Here is a 16811-nt window from a genome sequence, read left to right as displayed (position 1 = left end):
TGTATTTGCAAATTTGCGTAAACGAAAGCCATAATCTTGTGGGATTTGCGCTTGCCTGGACAGATGTCATTATGCCGTAAACCGGTAGAAATTGTGCAAGGCGGCGTGAACTTGGCTGCCATATACACGAGTCACAAAGCGCTCGAACGTCTACAGCGCGCTGATGCTGCCGCCCAATCGATTCAAAGGGTGACTTACGCAGTCAGTCCTGCATACAATCAATAAGCGGTTATTCATGTCGGTGTTATGTTTTCTAGACATTTGAGGCAAGTCACTCGTGGAAAATCTTATAAAAACGCTGGTATGCGTGGGTATATGGATGGAAGGGTCTCGAAAGATCGTGGCTATGTTCTGTCTCCGCCCAGGAAAAAAAAAAGAAGAAAGCTAAAATCATTGATCTTGTAATGGCAAGCTCCGGCTCAGACTTAACTTACCTAGGAGAGAGAAAACGGTAGCGTCATTGTGCTTTTCTGACGTCAACTTAGTATTCATGTAAATTTGTATGTGTTTCTGTAAGTGTGAATAATTTATTAGAATGATGGTGCTTGAGATATTAAGACAAAGAAGGAACTAGAGAGGTTCCACAAATATCTCTAATATGGTTTTAAATCACCTGGGCATGTAAATAAGGTATGAGGAACATTACATAACACGTATTACATAAACGCAGCACCTTTGATGATAATTAGTAGTTTCCGCTTTCCCTATTTATATTCACACACAAAGCTATAGAAACTCTGACGATTCTGCGAATACACGGTCTACTATATCTTATCATATTCCCATGATATTAATGTGAAAGTAGACATTTTGAACCTACAAAGTACTGTAGGAAATCACACGATCCTTTTGCTAGAAAATTGCCAAATCACGTCCGCCATTGCTATGGCAACCATTTTTTTCAATCTTAAGGTGGTAGAGCTAATAACCACAAAGAGAGCCAGCGAATGCTGTAAATCATTCATGCAGATGATTTAAAAGAAGCTATTGACTTTTGTTTTCCTGAGTTCGCGAGACGTGTTAGAAGGAATTTAGAATTTCACCTCACAGAGAGATCTTGTTGCCAGAAATGATTTACAAAGAAGCAAATAGGACTTTAGTTTGTTCTCAGTTTCATAGTGTAACATCAAATGAACCTTGCTAGATAATCATATAACGTTCGAGGGGGACTGTATATGGAACGGCACCACAGAAACTGAAAAAAAAAATAATTGGAAGCGACGGCTCGAAACCTAAAAACTAGTCTTCCTATATTGCCTAAGGTGCTATTAGTTTTGTCGATTAAAGCAACAAGTTACTAAAAAAGACAATATATGAATCATCAACATCATTCTCTTATCAAGAGAACCTTCCTTCAGTATTAACATGTTGTTTTGTTCTCAGGGATCACTCCAAGGTGCAATACTGTCTGTCTTTATCCATCTATAGATGCATACCATATAAAACGAATACATTCATATCTAAGCGTGATATTGCTCTCAAGACATTTCGTGTTCCACTAGATAGAATTCTCTCATGTATGTATCTATCTCTCTTATACCAATGAATCTATTATTTATCTGATCAATATTGTATTGTATTGTGTTGCTTAGTTTCGAATTGTATTGTATTGTATTGTATTATGTTGTATTGTATTGTATTGTATTGTATTGTATTGTATTGTACTGAATTGCATGGTTTTGTATTGGATTGTATTGTATTGTATCGTATTGTATTGTAAAGAACTGTTTGTATTTGTATTTGATTTAATGTATGATGAAGGCGCTCCTGGAGGTAACTTGTACTAGCTGGACTAGAGGTGATGTTGACATCCATTACTGCTATCAAACTAAGTACCATCCCCCTCCTTCTTTCTTTCTTCTCTCTCCTGTTTTTCCGATGCTTGCCCGATACCTCCTTACCCCACAGTCCTGTAACCTCGAGGCAGTAGAGAGTTTTACAGACCGGAAAACGAGTTTGACATCTAATTTAGACGACCTCCTTTGCACGCCACTCAACAAATTCTCTTCCTTCCTTCCCACCACCCCACCCCCTTTTCCCAGCCAGAAAGGTATTTTTGGAGCTCAGCGGTTCATTCACACACATGTATAGGGGTAAGTAACACAAAGAAACACAAGGATAATGGAATACTGTCGTTAAAGATAACACAGGCGTACATCCGTGCACAAATCTACTGTAAAGCATACTGACACGCTCAAAAAGAAAAGAAAAAGAAACATACACACAGTTCCTCAATGTACCCACATTCCCTCTCCTCCCCTGCATATACCGGCATTCATCTCTCTCTGTCATCACAGAAATTCCGCCTAAGTATGCAGTAATTTTGGAAGTGAATGTCAATTAGATTACTAAATGCTTTTTTCCATTGAGATTTTAGTCTAAAGACTGTCCCCATTTTCGACAGACACTGTACATCAAATAAGATCTCGCACGAGATGGAGATGGATATGGAGATAAAGAAGAAGAAGAGGAGGAGGAGGAAGAAGAAGAAGAAGAGGAAGAAGAAGATGATGATGATGATGATGAAGAGAGAGAGAGAGAGAGAGAGAGAGAGAGAGAGAGGGGGGGGGGGAGGGGAGTTCATTAAGATTACAAGTACAAAGACATTTACACACATCCGATCTCATCGGTATTTGACAATCGATTTTGGAAACACGATATGAAAACCGTTAATTCTTGTGTGAGGACACCAAAAGAATTTTAACTTTCGAGATTATACGCATCGCGATGCGAAAATTAGTCCAGCTTAATAAGTGTTTTTTTTTTTCAACAACCTTCGTGATGATTTGTGTGAATAGCACACAAAGAGAAAATAGACAATGCAACTCACCACACCAGTGTGGCACAATCGGCTGATCATTCGCTTGTTTAGGCATGCGCAGTCTGGAGATTCAAGCCTTTCTTCAAAGCCAAGCGATTTATTTTATGTATGAACGGTAGCAAATAAAATCGATTTTTGCGTCAGATGCAAAACCCTATAGCAGTACTCCTATGTGTTAAAGGGATGGTACAGTATTGGTGGAGATGAGAATTTGGGCTTTTAATTTTTTGCAAGATACCAAGAAAACACTTAGGAAATAGTACAGTGCATACCATTTTAGGAGAAATTCAAAGTTTATTCGATGAAAATCGGGTTTGGAATGGCTGAAACATCCAAAAACAAAGTAAAACAAAGCGATCGTAATAAAGTGTGGGTCCCACACTTTGCCACACACTTTACCAGAATTGCTCTGTTTTCGATATCTCAGCCATTTCAAAACCAATTTTCATCAAATAAACGTTGAATTCCATGTGGAGTTACACGCTCTTTCATATTTCAAAAGAGGTTTCTCATTATCTCACAAAAAAATGTTAGAAACCTGAAATTAGGTCTCAACCAAAACCATACGATCCCTTTAATGCAGCTATATCAAAGGTAAGAAAAAGTGAAAATGTCGAGGAGAAAGATAATAATGGGGAGATAGATTTTATCCTGATAATGAAGAGGAGTGCATTGAGCGTTGGTGTTTTGTTTAAACTCAATCAGGACTCTCACACAGACATATTTGACAGTCAAACTTCTCCGAATTCGGCACCTGACTTTTTTGGCATTGTTGAAAAAAAAAATAAACGTGAATACGATTGTGAGTATTTCGGCTCGTTAGACATCAAGTGGTAAGTCAACAGTGCGGGGATAGGTGTCTCCACGTCTAGAAATTCAAAGCTTTCATTCCGTTACTTATTAACACGATGATGTGTCTGTATCTTTTACATCCTTTCAAGCAAAACCCTTCACTTTGCCTTCTGCCACCTGTTCTTCGAACGAGCAATCTAATTACGAAGATGGAAATTCAAGGAATGATTATATCGTCTTTGAAAAGGTAATTTTTGGCATACTTTTAAGAAAAATCCGAACAAAATAAAAAGCCGATAGAAAGGAAATGTCATAATAAGAAGTGATCTCATCATAATAGCCTACGGTTCAGAAGATTCAGCTTTCAAAAAAGATATTAGCCTTTCAGGATATCGTTCTTATTTATATTTTCAATTTCTTATATTTTGTATTATTGTAAATATGTGGGGGAATCATTAGAGACAGACCGAATCCAAATGCAATTCTTCATTGACTCTACGGAGCATCTTTGGAAATGGAAAGAAGCACAAAATATTGCCACCGATGATTCCTAGGTTGTATATGCCTGTTTTATTGAGCAAAAACAGACATAATAGCTGTGATCTAGCTGCGCTGCTAAACGACATAAAACGGTAACGATTCCAATATGCCTACTATAGCGCTTACCACGCGATAGAGTATGGTGCAACTCTGCTAGATAACGGCAAACTGAATTGAATTGAACTGACTTGAATAGAACGTTACAGCGACAAATAAAAGAAGCGCGTCATATCTTGTTGAACTCAGCGTGTCAAGGTTACATTAGCACAATTTCTGTGTTTTGTGTCTATATGACACGAGCGCACGCACTCAGTTAAGAAGTACTACAACAGGCAAGTAGTTACTGGTAGGCCTACTTTATTGTATATGATCACAGCTGTGTGGTTGTGCACTCTGCTTAGTGTCGAACACACTACTGGCACGCAAGGAGTTATAGGAAATCCACCGTTGTGTTATTCAGTTACCCCCCCCCCCCCATACACACACACAAATCAGCATTTCATCGGGAGTTTTAAAGGTGAAATGGGCATGTAGAGGAAACATCGTGTTTAAGAGACCATATTTCTTATTCTTTTTAGCGGGACGTTGGAATTGGCAAAATTGTGGAGAGTCGTCCTTTGTTTAAAGAAAGATCGCTCTATGTGCGGTCATTTTAAAGCAGTGAATTGAAGGAGAGGGAAAATAGTGTCAAAAAGACAAAACTATATATATATATATCATGATATATATATATATATATATATATATATATATATATATATATATATATAAAACATCAATAACATCGAAAATGAAACTTTTCATTGTTCATTGTTATTGTTCTCTCAGTTTTAAGATCACTTGAGAAAGAGCGAATCGCTCGAAAATTTGTGTGCCGAAATAAACTGTAGGTGATTATAGCATGAACGTGGTTTCAGTTATTTTTACACCAACATATGGACAATTTACCCAATATGTATATATATATATATATATATCTCGAAAAAAACACCCAGAAACCAAGTTTATGCTGTCATTACCAACAGTTTAATTTGGCATACAAATATTTCGAGCGATTCGCCCTTAAGAACACTTGAAAAACGGCGAATCTCTCAAAAATTTGTGTGCCAAAATAAACTGTTGGTATCAATGACAGTTGAACTTGGTTTCTGTTTTCCTTTTTTTTTATTCCCCGAACACATGGACTACTTACTAAATATAATCATATATATATATTTCTCAAAAAGTCCTTCAAATGCTCCGCAAACGAAAGTAGAGCAAACTGGGAATTTGCACGCTGTTTCCAGATTACGTTGTCTGGTTTATTTCTAGAAATGTCAACACTGATCTTCGTCCAATTTCAAATCCTTCAGTCTCTATGTTTGTCTCTTTCATTTGCTTCCTTCATTTCCCAGATTGATCGGAATTGTCCGTGCGCACTGAAATTCGTTTTCGGTCATGTCAACAATAGGTGTGTACGTGCGTGTGTGTGTGTGTGTGTGTGTGTGTGTGTGTGTGTGTGTGTGTGCGTGTGTGTGTGTGTGTGTTTGTGTGTGTGTGTGTGTGTGTGTTTGTATGTGTGTGTTTGCGTTTGTGTGTTTAGCGTTTATGCGTATTTGCCATCCACCAAGAATAAACTCTCTTCTGCCGACACCTGCTGCTAAAAACTCGCCCCACTCATTTTTTTTTTCTGTAACATTCTGCTAAAAGCATGGATGATTGATGCGAATATTAGATTTTATATATCTCTCTATTTTTTTTTTACTGTACGCATTGATCCAGAAAGTCCATGTTTAATGTTCATCTGATTATACAATTTGGGGAAGAGCAACCAGTGTGTAGATGTAGTTTAAGCACTGACTCCACAGTACTGAACATTTCTGAAAATAGTGAAGTTTACAATTTCGTGTAGGTTGCATGACGCAAATGCAGTGACTTTAAAATTTGCCTAAAATGTTTCTTTCTTAGGAGAGCGCCACTATCTCTACATCATCCGATTATTTGAAAATGCGTGACTTCTAAAAGGCGCCAACCTGTGGTGATAATAGCAGTACATGTCTGCCGCGAATAGCCCAGTTCGTAAATAAACCAAGACATCAAGTGATAGAACTCCATGTCATCAATAAAGTGAAAAAAAAAACCTTGAACGTACTGCCAAACCTTGTTACACATGTAGCATACTTAACATGCGAGCTGCACGATCGCATTAACCTGACTGAACTAAAACGAAGTACAGGTAGTCTATCGAGCATTGTTGAAGAAGTACCTCAAACTGATATAATGTACCTTTCATTCATCTATCTACTTATTTGTTTGTTTGTTTGCTTTTATTTCTGCATTCAATCAGATGCAATTTGAATGCAAACTTCAAAAAGTACAAAGACAAAGAATAACAAGTGCAGTGAAATAAATCGATAACAGTACATAATTAGATTCACATAGGTGATTGCATTGAGCAATGTAGATACACAGAAACACAAAATAAAATATACAGTATTTTTCAGTAAACAACAGAGATAATTGAATGCAGGAGACCACCATCATAAGCGATTAAGCTTGAAATGGATGGAGGCCTCATAAAATGACTATCCAACGACATAACTCTCTTGGAGGAAGGTGATCAGGTGAGTGCAGTGCAGTTGCAGGTGAGAGTGCAAGATGCAGCTGAAGGAAGAAAATTGAGATTGACAATAAAATGACAATCTATACTATAAATATTTGTTAGCTCAATTGGTTTGGAGAATATAATTGTATCAAATATCGTTTAAGTGAAGCTTTCAAAGAATAAATACTTGAACAAAACTTTATATTATCCGGGAGATTATTCCAAATATCCGGACCCGAATGTCTTATAGATTTATGTGTCACTAATAATTTGGGATTCTAAAGGTGGAAATTTCTACATATACGAGTAGGGTACGAATGGACAGAAGTATTGAACCTAAACATGTTATCAAACGATGATGGAAGTTGATGATGTATATATTTGAACATAATTACTGCTACTTGAATAATATTCAAATCAAAAACCTTCAATGTTTTAAGCTCATGAAATAAAGAATCAGTATGAGCCAGAAAATGCGATCCTGTACAAATACGTATAACTTTCTTTTGTAATTTAAATATAGAATTTATTTTGGTAGAGCCGCAAGTACCCCATACAGCCCCATACTTATCTATCTATCTATCTATCTATCTATCTATCTATCCATCGATCCATCTATCTATTTGTCTATCTATCTATCTATCTATCTAGATCTATCTATCTATCTATCTATCTATTTATCTATCTATCTATCTATCTATCTATCTATCTATCTATCCCTCTATCTATCTATCTACATTCTAAGAGAGAGAGAGATACAAAGGACAGAAAGACTATCTATCTATCTATCTATCTATCTATCTATCTATCTATTTATCTATCTATCTAAATTCTAAGAGAGAGAGAGAGAGAGAGAGAGAGAGAGAGAGAGAGAAGGGGAGTATTTGTAAGTATGTATTATCATGTACGACATCTCTTTGCCCAAAGCACCATTTTTCACTTTTCCTTACTTGAATTGTTCTTGAGAGATGCTTCTACGCCGCCGGCATCAGGAGAAATGCAATTATGCAATTATCCTGGAATTAGGGTAACCGACAAGCTTCAAACGATCAAAGATTTTTTCCGAATCTACCAGCAGGCTTCCTGCCCTCTCGGGAAAGTAGTGACGTAATAATACGATCATCGTTATCTAGTGAATTTTCATCTTTATCTAGTGAATTTAATCGAATGACTTATTACTCTCCTCTTTTTTTTTTTTTGCACCAAGAAGCATAGTCTCCTAGAGCGATTCTCAGACCAGGTTGATGATACAATGTATAGACTCTACTTCTCCTAATCTCCTTTCTCTCCAACACCCCCTTATCGAAAAGTGAGGTACGAAAGGGGATGGGGTTGGGAGAAACTTTTTTTTTTTTTTTTGGGGGGGGGGGAGGGAAGGCACCTTAACGATATAATCGCTTCAAGGAAGTTTACAGAGAAAACTATAACAGCGACAACACTATATATTCATCTCTGTCTTCTCTCTCTCTCTCTCTGTTCACGTAAGGTAACGACATTTCGAATGTGACTGTTGAAAACGTATATCTAGTGTATTTTATGAGAACTTATGCGCCTTTTCGCACAGAGATTATTACATGCAATTTGTATGGACGCATATATATATATATATATATATATATATATATATGCGTGCAGGTGTGTGTGTGTGTGTGTGTGTGTGTGTGTGCGTGAGTTTGCATGTGTGACCCCTAAAGTTTACTGCTCACACAACCAAAATATCGCAAGAAACTTATACATTCTAATAAAATGCAGCACCTATGGTGAATAATTGGTTCTACGCAGGTCAATAATCACGGTGTTGGCCATAAAAATTGTGCTGTAAATCAGTGAAGTGGTCTAAACAAAATGTAAATCAATTTTCTCGTCCTAGGATTCTAGCTCTGTCTCCCACATACCCCACGCTAACGCCTGCACGTATACTTAGTATTCAAATAGTGCCTATATGATGGTATTCTTCACTTTCAGTGGACGAACTTTCCTAGCAGTTTCAAGTCATTATCTTTTCGGAAGGATATTTCTTACGTTTTCAGCGGTGAATTAAGAAAGACTCAACTTCTAACGATAATCTGAATGTGTAGACTGCGGAGACACTGGCAACATCGCAATAAGCCCTATTTAAGGTACCTCAATACATTCCTTGCCCCTTAATTACGTTGAAATACCGTAAATATTATTATTATTATTATTATTATTATTATTATTATTATTATTATTATTATTATTATTATTATTATTATTATTATTATTATTATCATTATTATTATTGTTACTGTTATTATCATTATTATTATTATTATTATTATTATTATTATTATTATTATTATTATTAATATTGTTATTATTATTATCATTACCATGATTATTGTTTTTATTATTATTATTATCATTATCATAATTATTATTATCATTATTACTATTACTATTATTATTATTATTAGTAGTAGTAGTAGTATTATCATTTTGTCAAGCAGGCTCTTGTTTCTGTACAGCTTCTCAACGATATACGTGTAAGTCTGGATGTCTACTGATTGTTTTGATTGCGTAGGCACGTAAAGAAACATTAAGACTGAAAAAGACGAAGAAGAAGAAGAAGAAGAAGAAGGAGAAGAAGAAGAAAAACACGAGTGTCACACTTTACAGACGTGCTTGAACGGTTTGCAAGATCGAACGAGCGGTCGTTCTGTTTGCAGGACCCCGCCATTTGGAATTAGGTTAGCGGTGTTTATATCTACGGCGGGTTCTTGTTCAATATTCTAATCCCATTAGACGGCGAACTGAAAAGATCCAAATACACTGGGAAACGGTGACAGTGGTATTTATTCGGGAAGGGATGGGGGAGGGTAGGGTAGGAAATCTTGCATGCTTCAGGAACGAGTACTCTGAACGAGATAATTCATGACAATCTGGAAAATTTTGTTCGCGTAAGAGGAAGTTCATCTATTATATTCGATGTTAATAATCTCTGTTATTTTTTGTGCAATTCTACATTCTTTGTTTTCTTTACTTTTCTCCTGTAGTTGTATTTTCCTTATACGCGTCTTCTTTTCTCTTGATAAAAGTCTCGACTAGTCTCAACAACATAAAAAAAAAAACAGGTGACGCACATTGTTAGCATTTTCTAATTTTTTGAATAAGTATTATCACGCCTCGCTTGTCGCCATTGTTGGTCAAATTTTCATTCTTCTTTATGTTCTTCAGATTTTTCCATTCTTTTTTTTTCATTTTTTATATTTTGGATCGTCAAAAATCCTTTAAAGGAATAATTTACTATTTGCAGATGAAACAAAAACACAGCATTAGTGCTTGAAAATAGTTCTAAAATGTGAGGTAAGGCTAGAAACAATCACTGTAAAAATTTGAATCAGTAAAGTTCATGTTTAGTATTGCTAGCTATACACAATGTGAACAATAGTTATAATAAAAAAAGCCTCCCGATTAAAACGTGTACAGTTATGGTTTATTGAAAAATCTACTGATATCTCCGTATACTTTATGCTTTATTGCGAAAAATATACATGGTACGATGTTTTCTGATACAACAGACCTACACATATGTATCAAATGTGATATTTAGAACATTTTTTCTTAAATCACTGTTCCCGAAAAACAGGACCTTTAATATATCTCATTCTCCACGGGCCATTTTCCCACTAGGTAACACCGGCAGAATAAAACCATCTCCCTCTCGTCTATGTGAAATATATTGCTCTGGTATATACGCACACTACCTCATGACACCTAGTGGACACTCTCTGTCATGTAGAATGTTATAGTCATCCTCTCAATTTTCTATCTCCTTAACCCCCCCCCCCCCTGCAGCTCTCTCTCTTTCTCTCTCTGTCTCTCAAAGGTCAAGGCGCCACGTCGAGCATTCACTCAGCCATTTCTAATAGAGCTCTCCCGGGCGACTTAAGTCTCAAAAACATTCAAGGTGAGCATAACTCGCCTTTCAAAAGGCCGATTCTTTCAATTACTGAATGTTATCATTCATTGTAGACAGACATGTGGAAGTCATGTGGGATGGGGGTGGGGGAGGGGGGGGGGGAGGGTAGAGTTAAGTGAGATTTAAATACTCTTAATTACTGCTCCACATTTGCATGCATTTGGTATTTAGCGAAAACACTACTCCTACATCAAGCAGCATACATTATTTTTGGTGTATGTTCCTCATTGAACAAAAATCAAGTGCAATTATTGTCTCTGTGAAAAAAACAAAAACAAAAACACTTTTGCACAAATTGAACAAAATCACTGTCACAATTGCTTTGTACCATGTCGTGATCGTGCAACGTAAGAAGCGCGCGATGTCAGAATTGTTTTGTGATGTCACAATTGCTTCGTTACATTTCACAGAGTGACCGTCTGAAACTACGCGCATCGTCTGAAATGTTTTGTGATGTCAACAAAAGCTTTGTTACATAAAAATCACAAAGTGGCTGTACAAAGCAGCGCGCGATGTCAAATGATCACTTAATGCTCTTTCAACTAATCACTGGAGGATTATCATCTTTCTTTTATATCGATGAAAATGGAATGTTGCCACCTTTCTCCGCGTGAACGGATAGCTGTAGAACATGTTAACAAGGTGCCTGTGTTGCATACTTGGTTAACCGAGTCACGACTCATTTCCGATGATGCATTAAGGAGCGGTGTGCGTGCAGATAGGTGGGATGCACACTTCTTTCTCTCTCTAGCACACTGTAGAAAATACTAAGCGAGTACAGTACCTCCATTTTCTCACACCTCCCTGGTCGTCGCATGCAACTATCTTTAACGTGGGCCGAGTTTTGCCGGGGACTATTCGTCTCCGAGTATCAAACCGATATGGGAGGTAATTTATGATGAAGATTGACACTCGAGATACACGGCAAACATGAAAATTTCTCGCCAGAGGTGGAGGGAAAGGGGGGGGGGGGCGATGGCGGTGTCTGTGATCACGGTGAGCGGGTCTTTGATACGAGAAATAAATGAGTTGACCTAGGTGGTTTCCCCCTCTCGCTGAGGCTGGAGAATCTGGCGGTTTGAATGAAATCTGATGAATTCTCTGCCTTGTTTATCGTAAAAGAAAGGAGGAAGGTCGACAAGAACAAGGAAAGATTGTAAAGGAAAAAAGATCTAAAGGGCTGCATGACTTGCAGTCTAGTGAATAGTTGCCTAAGAGGAAGGAGGCTGAGCAATAAAGGTATTTTAGATTTTAGAGTTACTGCGGCAGTTGTGATAAATCTTTCCCGAAGGGATTTATGCCCATTGCGGAGACGAAGAAATCCGGGAGGGGAGAAACCACTACAGAAAAAAAAACCAACAACAACGACAACAAAAACCTAATGTGAATCGATCAGTCTCGCTTGAGGGGGATATGAAAAAAAAATCAAGAGGACATAATAATGTTGAAAGAGCGGAAGTTAGTGTTTTCTTATCCAGAGGGGGGAGAGAGAGAAGCAGCAAACATATCAGTCTCCCCGCAGGGAGCATCTCAAAATCTTCGACGGTTAATTGTTCGGTGTGGTTCGATCGATAGCATCCTCCTCCATCCCACTCCTCCCTGAATTTCCCCGCCTTGTTGACTCTAGTCTCCCGTTCGATGGTATCGGGAAGGTGAGAGTCGACAAGTCTTACCCTGTGCGCCTTTATATGACTCTAATTATACCTCCCTCTTGGTTATTTGCTCTGCGCTAGCCTGGCTTTGAATTAGCTCTCTCTCCCCCCAAAGCTTTCGACTCTACATCTATGCTAATAAAAAGGTTATCTCTGGCCTATTGTTTCCGAAGATGTTACTATTCTTGTCCCTCGGTACAATGTTTGCTTTTTCAGTCTATGTACTTTTAATCTTTTTTTCTTGGGGGGGGGTGTAAAGATCGAGGAGGAGGCTCTCTTTGCTTTATTTTCTCTTCCCTTCTTCATTCTCAATGAATACTTATAAAAGAATACTTGCCATATTCTGCGTATTAACCAAGAACAACTGCTAGATCGGCAAGAATATTTGGAATAAGATTAGTGAATAACATACACCACGCAATCATGCTTTACTTGTCGATGGAATGCTTATTTTCTCCTCTCTTTTTCTCTTTGCTCCTTTTTGTTGGTATCTTATCATCATCAGCTCCCTCTCGAACCCTTGAAAGATTCCTCAATGGTTGGTTATCGCTGAATCTTTACCGCATTCTAACATAAATAAAGAACATCTTTTCCGCCGTGACAAGATATCTTAAGTCGATCGCTGAGGAAAATGTAGCACGCCATGGAAGAGATAAGAACAGGAGAGGATGTGAGAATACCACGTGTTTTCTTTTTTTACTGAATATCAGAACCTTGATGACTGCATCTTAACGTTCAACCTCTAAATGAAGCAAGAACTCTATTAACCTCGGCGTACGATGAAATTGATCGAGTCCAGCGGTGACGGAGTGGCACGTAGTTGGTGTTCTGATCATGACGGAAACAGCTCTGTTTACAGGCACGGCCTCGCTTTACCAAAGTCATTGTTTTTGACGAATCACGGTACACTGATATAAGATTTATTATCATTTCATTCGTATATTTATCTTTTACGATCACTTTCTTCTCATATCCCACGAGATACACCAATAGAGGCCTAAAGCACGTAGGTAATGCCATCTGCGAGACGAGATATCAGTGCTGTTGATATTATAACCTTCATTCTTAAATTCGATTAAGGGTCAATCGAAGTCTCGTCTGATATGAAATTGTCTTCTAGAAATCACAAGCCCGTGTTTTTCTTTTGCATATATGTGTGCTTGTTTGTTTGTTTGTTTGTGTCTGTCTGTCTGTATATTTGTCTGCCTGTGTGCAAGTGGCGATCATTGTCATGCATGTGTATAATTGAGTGCCTCCTGCAACCACACTAAAGACTGTCCCGTGTACATGTGTGTGTGTGTGTGTGTGTGTGTGTGTGTGTGTGTGTGTGTGTAGCAAATAGTGCGAACCTGGACAGGATGGCACATAGGCCCTTTCTATTGGTATTTTGGTGATGTTCGTTATCCCAAGGGTTCGTTTGGCTAATCCGAAAATGAATATCTGAAGGTTCGTTATGCCGAAACACCCGAATTTCCTAGACGTAGAGATTCGTTAATCCAGAGATTTGTGGCCGTTAATCCGAAAAAGAAATATGGGTTGTTATTCTAAAGGTTATTCATTTCGTAGTTGGTCAATCCGAGAACGAAATAACATTTATTATTTCGAAGATTCGTCAATTCAAAAATTTTCATCAGGTTCGTTAATCCGAAAAAGATTCGAGTTGTTATTCCAAAGGTTCGTTCTTCCTATGGTTCGTTATTTATCCAAAGGTTCGTTAATCCAAGAAAAAAAAAGGTCTGTTATATTCTGAAGGTTCGTTAATCCGAAAATGCAAAGGGTCTGTTAATCTGAAAATGAAATCAGGCTCGATGATCCGAAAATGAAATAAGGGTCGTTATTCAGAAGGATCGTTAATATGAAAAATAAATAATGTTCGCTATTCCGAAATAACGAACTAGCACCTGTATTTTAACAGTAAGTTTTTAAATCTATATAAACGTCATTATGAAGTAATAAAGCGGAGCTTGTCATAGAGAAGTATATCGTAGAGGCATAGACATTGTATACGTGTATACAGAGTCTCACTTTATATACGTTTGGCAGAGGATGCTGTACAATGTAGAATTTTGAAAAGCTGAAGCATCACGAATCTCAATCATAGCACAGACATTAACAGAGAGGTTGTATACTCTTTTGAATCTGGTATACGCGTAAATGCGTAGGAAACTCACGTGCTACGTGCCTGGCGAGTCATGTGACGAAACAATTAGTTAAATGCTTGTGGAATTGAGGCTAAAGAATCGACCTCTCACCGTCCAACACTGTGATCATGCTTGTTAGGCAAAGAATCATGTTAAAGGTATCCCTGGTAAGATTCTGTGTAATCACTCTCTGTCCTCCCACACCTATTAGTCCCTGGGTTGAACCTTGTCCGCCATACTTTGTAATCCTTTCCTATGTACTCGGCAACTGTTAGAACTCAATCACGTAACAGTACCCTAGGGGGTATCATATACACCCTTGATGTCCCCTACGTCATCAACTTTCTCAACGAACATTTACCGGTCATCCAAAAGATCGGGGCGTTGAGGCAAAGTGCACGGCGCGTATGTGAGATGAAAATTTAGAGCCTTGTCTGTAAGCGGACTGCATGCACCTTCACGTGAGGTGAAAACTTTTGACTATAAAAGAAAAGAAAAAAAAAGGGGGGGGGCAATTTAAGGGAGGAAGTCAATACGACGTCTTCCATTCCTGCCTTTGAAAAAGAGATTATTTCCCCGAGTCATCACCAAGAAACCACTCTAAGGTGCAAAACGTGTGAGATCTTACCCTACAAGTAATTGCCAACTTTGATCTTGGAAAGGCAAAATTTTACGAACAAATAATAAAATGCGGAGATAATGGCAGATGGGACTGCGTAATGAACACAACGTCAAAGCGTCGACACTGTATTCCTAAGGGCTTTAGAAGAAACGGGGTATCATATTGGTACTTGCTATACGTTACAAGAAATATATTTTTGATAAATGCAGTAATCAAACGTGTTACCAACTAAGCAGGTGCCTCAACGTGTACAAGACCAAGGGTAGCAATAATAACTGTTGAAACAAAGTGTTCTCAGCCAAAATTAATCTTTTCCTCTTTCTCACTTCTTATTGCCTGCAAGAAAGATATTGATGACGAGGTCAATAAAGTGCACATCTTTGAAGCTCCTTTTTAAACTGTAATATCAAAGTGACCTCTTTTTTCATCTGCAACAGCTGTTAAAACCCAGTGCAGTCAATACGAGATCAACTCAACCAAAAACGATACGTAAATTAATTCCGAGAATTCCATCAAGAGACGAGTGCCCAAGTGACCTTGTTTTGACCTGTCAGTAGACAAGGAAACCGAATGCAGACGGTTGCACAAAAAGTGTAGAGGGGAAGCTACACTGTAAAAACATCGGTGTTAGATTAACACCACGGGTGTTAAATCTAACACCGATCAAACTTCAATAAAGGACCACACCCACAGGTGTTAAAAATGCACTGTGATGGTGTTGAAAAGCGTTCACCTGACACTTCGTGGTGTTAATTTGACACTGTACCTGGTGTTATTTTGACACTGTACTGGTGTTAATTAAAAAATGACACCACTTGGTGTTGATTTGATATTTATTGGTGTTAATATCAATGGTTTAACACCCGTCCAGCTTCAATAAGAGACCACACCAGCTGGTGTTACTTAGGTGTAAATTTATTTTCACATTTTTTCAAAAATCTAGTATTTTAATGTAAAATACTTGATCGTCTTGTTTAAATTAAAAATCAACAAGAAGTGCAGTTACTAAGAAACTCTTCAAAAAACAGTTTAAACTTTGGAAATGACACCCGGAGGTGTTAATTTAACACCACAAATGAGCACCGAAAATTTAACACCAGCTCGGTGTTCACTATTTAACACCGGACTTTTTGCAGTGTACCTTTTGGTCTAATGTATGGAAACTTGTAAGTGCCACCGACAATATGAGATAATCCCTTTTAGGGTGTAAGAAGGCGAGAAGGCGAGTTATGACGGTAATATGTCGTCTCATCGCCTTCTCGGACTCGAGAAGCGAGCAGACGAGATTTCATACATCACTCATTCTTGCCTTCTCTAACCAGAGAAATCCAGAAGACGAGATGTCAGATCTCGCCATCTCGCATGTCGCGAGATGCCGAAAAGACGAGATCTCGGATCTCATAATCTCGAATCTTGCGAGATGCCAAGAAGATGAGATCTTTAATCTCGCCAATTCACTTTCCCGAAAAGGTCGAGAATTTCGAGGAACAATTTCGTCTTCTCGGTGGTAATCATAAGGTTTCGTGTTTAACTATTCTCAGTGACACTGTGCTCACAGTCAAAGCCGATTATATTTCTCTTTCCATCCGGTTTGTGTCGGTATACTAAGAATTAACTATACTCCGCCAACGCTGTAATTTGTATGGTAGTGTGTGTGCAGTGCAGGAGGGATGTTACATTTGAAATCTCTGTTTGAAGGCTGCACTGGAGGTTGAT

At 38.0% G+C, this 16811-nt stretch overlaps 1 protein-coding gene across 1 annotated transcript in view; it reads right to left on the bottom strand.

The window, feature by feature from the left end:
* The window catches only part of LOC139717077 (uncharacterized), a 36451-nt gene that overhangs the window by 14466 nt on the left and 5174 nt on the right, over positions 1–16811 (bottom strand). The window lies entirely within an intron of this gene.

The sequence above is a fragment of the Diadema antillarum genome, unplaced genomic scaffold (assembly GCF_040938485.1).
Source record: "Diadema antillarum isolate AM-2024a unplaced genomic scaffold, OU_Dant_1.0 scf00000071, whole genome shotgun sequence".
Lineage (NCBI taxonomy): Eukaryota > Metazoa > Echinodermata > Echinoidea > Diadematoida > Diadematidae > Diadema > Diadema antillarum.
This window is presented reverse-complemented; position numbering and strand designations above follow the sequence as displayed.